The following is an 11233-nucleotide window of genomic DNA, read 5'->3' as shown; positions in this document are numbered from 1 at the left end:
TTTTACATCTGTTCAAAAGTGAGATATAATTTGCCGGATGACACAAAATGACATCTCTCATAAGGATTCATTAATACTCATGGCAGTGTCATGTCATAATTATGGTGGTCTTATGTCAGTCCTATGGCACCTCTTTCAGATAAAGTGTTACCAATTACCATAACTAGCAATTAATGAAATAACTGGAACAGTAATTGAATAAATAATTACCACAGAACCTACATTTTGATTGTTATTTACATCTATAGTGCTGCAACGCATGCTCGGAGGCATGTTGGACAACAACAGTGCTTACAGCAGGTGGCAGCAGAGGTTGACTGTCTCCCTCAAGGGAGCAGTGATGGCCAAATTAAGCTTCTTGGAGCAATGAAGCCTTGCAGCTAATTGGATTTAAGCTTCATGATGTTTCATTTGGTCTTATGACAAATAAAGACTGTCAAATTAAGTGTTACCAGTTAATATTTTTGATTATAAATATTCTATAGCAGAGTGAGGACAGCTGCAGTTTATAGTCCAATGCGGCTTATTTATTAACAAATGCTGTTTTCGTTTCAAATTTAGTGGGTGGCAGCTTATTGTCAGGTGCTCCTCATTGTCTGTAAATTATGGTAAACATCAATGAAAATTTAAATTTAAAATAAACAAAATTTTAAAAAAGAGGTATGGCCAAGACCGTGGTAGTTACTTTCACTTGGTAAGGGGGTCAGTGGTCTCAAAACCACGTCAGTAAATGAGTGCTCTCACAAAGGAGCTCTAAAGAATGCCCACAGAGCGTGCGATCCACAAAGACGTTAAGGTCATACGGCCTGTGGTTATGTGTGGCTGTGCAACTTCGTGTCAGTGTGTACTCATGACAGGCGTCCTGTATGTCAAGACCTATGCTGTGAGTGAGTGACACGCAATGCATGAGTGGCTTATTAGGCTGACCTCGCCGCTGCCATTTGCCAGCCTCCTTGTTCCGTCTGACACGACTGTGACAGTGGCTGTCACTCTTATCCGCTGTTGCATGCTAACTTTTGGATGCAACAATAACATTTATCAATACTTTTTTTAAGGTGTGACGTTGGGGTCTATAACTGTGTAACAAGTTAAAGCTATATTAACATAATGTTTATGTTAGATTTTACAGTGTAACAGAAGGGATATTTTCTGAAAAGCTGAAAGCGAATTTTTTTAAATCAGCAGTGAGCGAAGCGCTGTGGTTAAAAGTTGCAGAGGTTCAATCAAATTGTAAATGATATGACTGCAATGGGTAAATTTAGTCATCTCTCTCACAGGAGGAAATGAAGACATGAAATAAATTCAGACTTTAGTTAAGGAAGGACAAGAAGTATAACACAAATATAACTCCCCACAACTTGCATCTTTATCGTGTTCAAACAAGGCTATTTTAAAATATTCTGCCGTCCAACTTCATTAGGTTTTAACTTCTTCCACATCAGCTAGGTATAGTTTATTCTTTTCACTGACACTACTATACCGTGTGTAGGGAATTAATGACCATAACAAAAAAGCTAGCATTTGTGTGCAATTATGAACTGCAGTAAGTTGAGGTACAGACCCCACTCACATGAGGTCACAACCACGCCTCCGCGCTATATTGTCCGTCAGCTCGTCGTGTTTACGCATTACCGCTACGTAAATTCCTCCTATTATGGCGTGTTTTTCTGCTCGTTAACATTAATAATCAAAATGGTGAAGGCGTGTGTGGCGGTTGGTTGCAGTAACAGAGAAGATAGACGGAGAGACTTGAAGTTCTACCGTATTCCGAGAGACCCGGAGAGGAGAGTGAGATGGACTGCTGCAATTCGACGAGAAAACTGGACACCAAACGATCACCACAGATTATGTAGTAGTCATTTCATATCTGGTAAGATGCATTTAATATATATTTAGAGGGTTTTGGGCTGACAACCACAATTAAGATCATTGCGAGGCTTATCGCCGACAACATACAGTTTCAAATTCAAGATGTTTATTTCTTACGCCATCATTATTTTTTTCAATAATATTTAGCTAGTACCAAGTGAAAGAAGCTGGCCTCGTCTACGGCTCATCAGTTAAACAGGGGTGTCCAAACTTTTTGCAAAGGGGGCCAGATTTGTTGTGGTAAAAATGCGTGGGCCTACCTTGGCTGATTTACGTACAGCAATATATTTAAACAAATTTTAGAAAGCCCTTCTGTGTGTCACATTTGCTTTATTATTATTTTTTTTTAATTCATAATTATCTTGCGATAATCTTGCGAAATACTGCTGCTGTGAAATTAAACTAGCTTCAAGTTGCTTTGATTTGTCGCTGCGTATCTTCCCTGTAATGTTGTCGTACATGTCAGCGTGTCTTGTTTGGTAATATCGCATCACATCGAACTCTTTGAAAACAGCGACTGTCTCTTTGCAAATGAGGCAGACACAGTTGTTGCGTATTTTATTGAAGAAATAGTCCAATATCCACCTATCTTTGAAGCGTCGGCCATCGCAGTCAACTTTTTTTTTTTTTATTGATTGTCGCCATTTTAGAAAATTGGAAGTATAGGGTCACACGGGGTAATGTTACTTAGAGTGCTGCTCTTAAAGTTTTTCAAAGTTTCGTGAGAATAGGCTGAGTTTCTGTGGTTGTGGATATCAGGGTAACAGATGTCAGGCAGAGACGGCGAAGACAGCGGGTCGAAAAATATCGATTTAGGCATCAAATATGGATCTGGCGAATGGATAGACTGAAGCTTTTCCACATAACGCCTTTTATGCAACGCATCCAATGAGTTTACAGCATCTGAAAGCACCAGGGCTTCCATGAATTTCACTATAAATTGCACGACAAATTGAAACCATTGAGAATACGGATAAACAATGACGGACAATATGGTGGCCGGATACAGCGACACGTCATTGTGTGACGTTGGTGAGTGGGGTCTATAGCAAGGCTGCAAATTCACACAAAGATGTGTCGTGCTGTTCGCACTGTCACAAGGCACAACCATGTATAGCATTTTTTTTTTTTTTACTTCTCAGCCATTCTATATTTGGTCTAGTATATTCTAGGGTTGCGACCCTCAGCCCTTATGTTGAAGAAATTTTGAGCAAGAGAGTAAATAAAAATACAGTGTTAAACAGGGTGAAAGTGGGCTGGTACGGTCCGGTACGCCTTTCCGTTAAAAGATTTGGGGCCTGAACAGGGCAGAGCGGTGCTTTGATCCTGAAAATATGATTGTAAAACCCCATGTTAAAAAAACTGCCAGGCTGACACACACACATTCCCAAGAAGAAATAAATCGACTACCATCAGATTTACTGTACGTACATACACAAATGTTAACAACAAGCCTAATAAAGTGCTTGTTTCGCGTAATCCGTTTCAACCGATATTTATTATTTATGTAGTCCATGGAGTTCTGCCGAGTGGCTCGTCTCAGTGTATCGGAGTCTGATGAGCCGTGACGATGTGTGCATGCATGCAGCAAACCGCCCTGGACTCAGTTATCAGTTGAATTGGCTAACAGACTGACATGGGATCAGCATGGATAGTTAGTTCTGATTGGTTAAAATGCACGTTTTCTGGAAGAAAAAAAAGACAAACAAACAAAAAAAACGACAACAAACCAGAGAGGTTGCAGTGGAATGTAACAAACAACTTGTTGAATTATGCAATTTGGCGCCCCCTCCACTAGATGGTGGCTTAGGAAACCAACTAGCTCGCCTATGCCAAAGGCCGCCACTGGGTGAATACACTATACAGTGGGGCAAATAAGTATTTAGTCAACCACCAATTGTGCAAGTTCTCCTACTTGAAAAGATTAGAGAGGCCTGTAATTGTCAACATGGGTAAACCTCTACCATGAGAGGGGAAAAAAAAAAAACAGAAAATCACATTGTTTGATATTTTTAAAGAATTTATTTGTGAATTATAGTGAAAAATAAGTATTTGGTCACCTACAAACAAGCAAGATTTCTGGCTGTCAAAGAGGTCTAACTTCTTCTAACAAGGTCTAACGAGGCTCCACTCGTTACCTGTATTAATAGCACCTGTTTTAACTCATTATCGGTATAAAAGACACCTGTCCACAGCCTCAGTCTGTCACACTCCAAACTCCACTATGGCCAAGACCAAAGAGCTGTCAAAGGACACCAGAGACAAAATTGTAGACCTGCGCCAGGCTGGGAAGACAAAATCTGCAATAGGTAAAATGCTTGGTGTAAAGAAATCAACTGTGGGAGCAATTATTAGAAAATGGAAGACACACAAGACCACTGATAATCTCCCTCGATCAGGGGCTACATGCAAGATCTCACCCCATGGCGTCAAAATGATAACAAAAACGGTGAGCAAAAATCCCAGAACCACACAGGGGGACCTAGTGAATGACCTACAGAGAGCTGGGACCACAGTAACAATGGCTACTATCAGTAACACAATGCGCCACCAGGGACTGCACTGCCAGACGTGTCCCCCTGCTGAAGCCAGTACACATCCAGGCCCGTCTGCGGTTCGCTAGAGAGCATCACTTCATTATTCATTCTACATTACTTCACTTTTTTGTCCAGTAAAGATGACAAAAATATCTCCGTAAGTTGCAAACTTTGCGCTGGCTCAAAGAGACTGTCGACCTCTAAAAACTCCACATTCAATTCAAGGACTCACTTGGAATTACAGCACAACGCGACAACACTTGAAACAAAGCCTACAGGTAACGAGACAGCCAGCACTTCTACAGTTTGTAACCAGCATTTATGTACATTTTGTAGTTACAGTTTGTAACCATAGGCGGAGTTTGACTTTTGACATTAATGTTAATGTTTGGCCTACTTCATCATTTGTGCGTTTTCTATATTTTCGCTACTATTTACATTGTAAATTCCCACTGAAGATATCAAAGCTATAAATGAACATGTGGAATTATGTACATGGGAAAAAATAATAATAATAATAACTGAAAACAGGTTTAATTTTCTACTTTCATCAAAGTATCCACCCTTTGCTTGTATTACTTTTTTGCACACTTTTGACACTCTCTCAACGAGCTTCAAGATGCAGACACCTGAAAAGGTTTTCACTTCACAGGTATGCCTTATCAGGGTTGATAAGTGCTATTTGTTGCCTTTTCAATTGGGTTGGGACCATCAATTGTATTGCATTGAATGAGGTGTGTTCAAACTTTTGGCCTATACTGTGTACATACAGTATGTACATCTTGATACTGTTTGTGTTCAATCCTCGGTTAGAGCTCAGTTGTTGTTGAAGCTTTTGAAAGCTTACGTTTAAAGAAATTCTAAATATATTTTCTCCTCAGCTGTAGTTTTGGCTAAGCAAAGCAAAGGATTGTCTCTAAGGTGCTAGACACATGATTTGTTCCATAAATAATTTGAACCCATTATGAAATACTTTCAAGGATTGTTGTTCATTTCGTTCATGTTTGTAGTTTGTTTTATTGCTTTTAACTTTTACAGACAACATTATAATGGCTAGGTCTTTATTTTAAAGGAGAAGTTCAGAATTCTTTACATTTAGATAATTCTTCAAGTTAGCAGGGGTTCAATTAGTCGTTGGAGTTGATTTAAACAAATTAGGTGCGGTTTGTCAAATATTTGTTCGTTTTTGACGGCTCTGGAGTGGCTAAGCTAGCGTGCGTCAATAGTGGTTGAAATAAACTCCATCGACTACTTAAACCCCCGCTAACTCAAAGATTAAGCCTTATGTGAAAGATTCAATTACATGCGATGACATTTTTCTGTTGTCATTCTTATGTTGAGGCAGCAAAGGGAGAAAAAATCATAAAAAATAACTGATAAATTACTTTTACAGTAACTTAGTTACTTTGATAATAAAGTCATCAGTAAAGTTACTAGATTACTCTTGTTGAGGCGTAATCAGTTATAAGCAGGGGTGAAAGTGGCTAGAATTTCTTGCCGGAACTCAACAACGTGAAGGTCGCCACAGAGCCAGAAAGTTTATTTATTTATTTTTTTTCTTTCATTTTTGATTTTTTTTTTTTTTTCAAACCTTAAACTACTGAAATGCAAAGAAAACTGTTTTAGCACAGTTACTTCTATAACACATACAAAAACTGATTTTCATTCAAAATTGTATTTTTTAAAATCATTTGCAAAATAAAAGTTAACAAAAACAGCAATACATACCCAACCTCCATCTCCTATTTTTTTAATTTTCCCTAAATGCCGAATCTCAATTTTAACTACTTATGAACATAGGATCTTTATTAAAATTGAAGTTAATGTAAACATTTACTTTTTTTTTTTTTTTTTTAAATAGTAAAGATATAAGTAACATACATTCAGAAAAATAAGTAGAAATGACTTATATTATGTAGAGTGAAATGGAATATATTTTGAAGATCGCGCAAACATGGACTTTTTTTTAAATCATAAGGAAATGAATAAGTAGCCCAATATAAATGAACACATATAAGTCCAAAGTGCACGTTGACAGCTAAGATGTTCTGAACCTCCCCATCAGAGCAAATAAAACTAAATATGATAAATGAGCCTCCTCAACTCTTTCGTTGCTGTTAAAGATTTGATCCATTTTATGTTGAATTGCCGTCACATCAATTCAACAACCTTTTTTTTTTTTTTTTCCCCCTGTTCCAGAAAACATGCACATTTGAACCAATCAGAGCTAACTCTCAGCTGATCACATGTCAGTATGTCAGCCAACTGAACGGATAAATGAGTCCAGACGTTTTGCTTTGCTGTGTGCATTCGCACATTGACGTGACTCATCATTGTCAGACTCTCTGTCAGACTGTCAGATAACTGCAGCAGCTGGGGAAACCTCCATGCCGTCTGTGGAATAAAATAAATAATAAATACCGGTGGAAACGGATTACGCTACACAAGCACTTCATGATGCTTGTTGTTAACCCTTGTGCATGTCAATCTGATGTTGGTAGATTGTATTCTCCTTGGAGAAGAAATGCATGTGTGGCAGCTTAGTGTTTTTTTGTTTTGTTTTTTTACATAGCGTTTTGACAGTTGCCGTCATATTTTCGGAATCCAAGCACCTTGTACCAGAACCGCATTCCAGAATCTTATAACGGAACTGCAATCTGGCCCTGAATCTTAGACCGGAACTGCGTTCCTGACCGTTCTGGCCCACTTTCACCCCTGGTTATAAGCAATTAATTCGTGTTCCAAGACTGCGATTATGCGTTACCACTAATGAAACCCGTACCACACTTTAAGAACCACTACCTATATTTTGACATAAAGTCAAATCATTTGGAACCATCCTGCCCCCTACAATATGTAAGTATGTACTAAATTATACATTGTAAGTGCATGTGAAGCATGGGTAAAATATTCTTAATGAATGAGCTCACTATTAGCAAACAGTCTCATGATCAGTTGTAATTTAAACAGCTAGGAAATAACTGCACATGTTCTACTGTTGCCTAGGTGGGAGGGGATGGGTGCTCTGCTGAAGAGATGGTGCCCATACTAATTGTAGGGTGGGAAGGGAATTCATTGTGGGTGGTAGCTTTTTCCGCATAGTAAGGACCATCTTCTCAAAGAATGTCTAGACTGCATCTCATTAAGGCTTTTGCTTTGTGGATTATTCAGCAGTGGCATGACTGAGGTGGTCAGAATGTGTGCTTAATGTGTCTCGGGCCTGCGACCAGTTCAAGATGTGGGTCAGCTATTAAAGAACGCTACTGAACATATGGCGCAATCAGCCCTACAGCTATTATTCATCTCAGTGAGATAGACACACCAAGACCAGCATCTTTGCACTCATACGTGATGTGAAGTGTTACTTTGGACAGAGGAAAATGGATCACAAAGTTTGGAAAGGATTCATCCATTTTATGCAACACTTGTCCTTATTTGCCAGTGGATAATGTGATGCCTTTACAAACACAATTTTTATTCTTTTCAGTTTGCGCTTTTAACCACGACCAACTCTACTCGCCACCAATCAAATCAGTCACTCTCTTTCCCTTTAAATGCAGTGCTAGGGTCATATTGATTGACATTGACATGGTTGACAAAGCTCTTATACTATCGTATTTATGAATAAAATGCAACTGACATGTCAGTGGAACTTTTATATGTGGCACCAAAATTATGTTAGTCCAGCAGTCAACTTTGAAGCAAATGTTAGACATGCTTTGACCAAGGCATATGCTTTGGACCATAGCAAGTACTGTATGTGTCACAATTCTGGTTGGGATGTCACAACTAGAATTGCTGAAAAACAGTAGGCGTTTCTTGATGCATTGATCTGAGTGAGTAACTATGAAATGGGAAAAAAAATAGCTAGATTTGATTGCCAAACTAGTTTTCTACATTAGAGCAGTCATTTTCATTTTTTGACATGGTCATCATTTCATAACATCTTTAAATCTAATATTGACAGCAACACTAGTGAGATATTATTTATAAATAGCGCTAGCCGGTAACATAGTGAGATCATACGCAACCCCTACTCGCGCCTTTCACTGTCAACAAGAACACAAGAGGAACAAAACAAGAGCAGCAAGAGGTTCAGGGCACCAGGTCATGATGTAACTCATGATCACACATTCAGACCAGAAGTAATTTCGAAAATAATTAATACCGTGTTGGCCTGAATATAAGACAGTGCTTTTTGCATTGAAATAAGACTGAAAAAGAGGGGTTCGTCTTATATTCGTGGTCTGGACATTATACCCATTCACGACGCTAGATGGCGCCAGATATCATTGAAGAGATGTTCTGTCATGACAGATCTCAGCTACTCTCAAGTTTAACCAGTTTGCATTATTTTATTGCAATGTTATTCCTTATTCAGATTTGTTTCAAGTCTACAGTTACAATTAGACTTCACTTTGATGGTTAATGCAGTTATTGCAATTTTGTTGTTTTATCAAAATAGATTGGTTTATTTACATTTAAAAAACCAGAAGCCATTCATTTACGAATGTGATTGCACTTTAGTTTACACATTTAAATGTTCAGATATTAAGATTTGAATGAGGCAAAATAACATGCTTTTTCTCTCAAATATATTGTTATAGTCATATCTTTCGGATGTACTGTAGTTATTTTCTGTATAAAAAAATAATTTGATGTTCAAAAAGTCTTTTTTTTAAACTTGAGTCTTGAAAAAGAGGGGGTCGTCTTATAATCAGGGTCGTCATATATTCGGGCCAATACGGTATATTTTTTTCATACAGAATTATAAAATGTATTTGATGTTTTAAAAAATGTTTTGGAGGCGTAGCAAGAGTGCCATAGCCCCCACCCACCCAAAGCAATTTGGCGCCCCCTCCACCAGATGGTGGCTTAGGAAACCGACTAGATCGCCTATGCCAAAGGCCGCCACTGGGTGAATACACTATATAAGGCTCAATCCAGGGGTATCTATACTTTTTTTTTTTTTTTTTGAGGGCCGCTTTTAGAAACATCAAATGATGCAATGGCCAACTTGAAATCATTCCACTTTCATTTGTTGGAGGGGGGGAATTTTTTTTTCAAGTATCAACTCATCCAGATCGTTCGACAAGCTCCCAGTCATTAGATTGGACCTCTATTATCATCAATGGCAGCGAAAAATGATCAAACAATATTCCCAGTTAAAATGGATTTGATTACTATAATGACTATAACTGTCAATGGCAGTGCATGAGTTGAGGGACAAAGCAACCAAATAATCCCAAGGTTTAAGAAAATTGCAACAAATATTTATTTACACTACTGAAATAAAATTTGCAGAACAAACAAAAAATGTCCAGCAACAGCAAAAGTCAAGAAAATCACAACAAAGATAACTCAATTTAGCAAATTGGATTATTATTTTTATTTTATAAATGTATGTTATTATTATTATTTTTTTTAAATTGGAAATTCTACACCGTTTCCTACATTGATTTCAAAATGTTGTTAGGTTTGACTCCTGAACTAATGGAGAGGAACTGTTTATTAGACTCCATCTAGTGTTAAAACTGGAATTGCAACAGAATGATCCAAGGATAGAAAGACTTGTAGTTCTTACAAGATAAACATTATTATGAGTTAAAATAATTTGATATTGAAATTCCTCTCATGTTTTCGTTTTCATACAATTTGTAAAATTGCGCGCTTTAAAACTGGCGCCCTCCATAGCACAAAACATTTACTAAATATTATAGATTTTTAAATCAATGGCAATATTTTATGTGTTTTATGTGTTAACATACTGTATTTTAGTAAAATACAACAATTTTGGCTTAATAGCGTGTACAAGTCTAAGTCCGAGGTTCCGTTTAAGCTTCTTGTGTTGGTGTTCCGATGAATGGGGTTAGGGTTAATGATGTTTCAAAATGTTTTTCTCGGCTTTTGAAGCGAAAAATCACACAAAAAACTGCCCAGGATCATGTCACACGGTGGAGGGGTTGTCAATTGTCTTTGGCGATTGGCAACCCGCCCGGCGGCGAGCAAGTTACAGCTCGTCGGACTCATTCCCCTGCTGCAGGCAGGAGAACTTGGTAGGCAGCTGGACAAACCGGCTGACGTCGGAGGATCACGTAGCTGCCACATGGTCAACACGAATATGGCGTGAAATGATGCTTTACTACATGGCGAAGACGTAAACAGTGAGAGTGGCATCCAGTTGTTGTGCAGCTAACATGGCAGGATGTATCTAAGGAGAACTTTTCTACGTGTCCGTCCATGATCAAACGTAAGTAAATGGTCCTTTATTTAAAGACAGTTTGTAGTGTTTACTTTGTAATCACTATATTGTCGGCCATTTTCAACGCAAAGTTGCAATTCCTGATGGAGTTAAAATTTTGACAGAACACCGGGCACACAAAGAGGGCAACAAGCAAAGTATAGCGCACTCACAGCAGGCACGCGAAGGACCGAAGGGGGTGTGCGGCCGAATGGCATTCTCGGTGGACATCAGCCACAAAATGCAAGCTAACTCTGTAATAAAATGTGTGCCATGATCCCAGTATTTGAAATAATACAAAACACGATGTTTACACACTTTCTCGTAAGTCCAATGGTCGCATACTTGTCTTGGCCGATCTCGGGGTGAACGGGAACTTTCTGAAACCCAAAAAGGCTCACACACCTCTCCCTGGTGCAGCAGCTACAAAAGCCTGCAGCCGTTTGGCCGGCGTGATGTGAACAATAAACGAATTAATCCACAAAATCAGCTGAATCCGCAGTCAATCTGCATGCTATAAAGCAATGCTGTATTGTGAGATACTGACTCGGGTGACGTCATATTCGCATTCGTCCTAAACCCGAGA

This window comes from Corythoichthys intestinalis, chromosome 12 (genome assembly GCF_030265065.1).
Source record: "Corythoichthys intestinalis isolate RoL2023-P3 chromosome 12, ASM3026506v1, whole genome shotgun sequence".
NCBI classification, from domain to species: Eukaryota; Metazoa; Chordata; class Actinopteri; order Syngnathiformes; family Syngnathidae; genus Corythoichthys; species Corythoichthys intestinalis.
The sequence above is the reverse complement of the archived record's forward strand: the minus strand, read 5'-3'. Positions refer to the sequence as shown.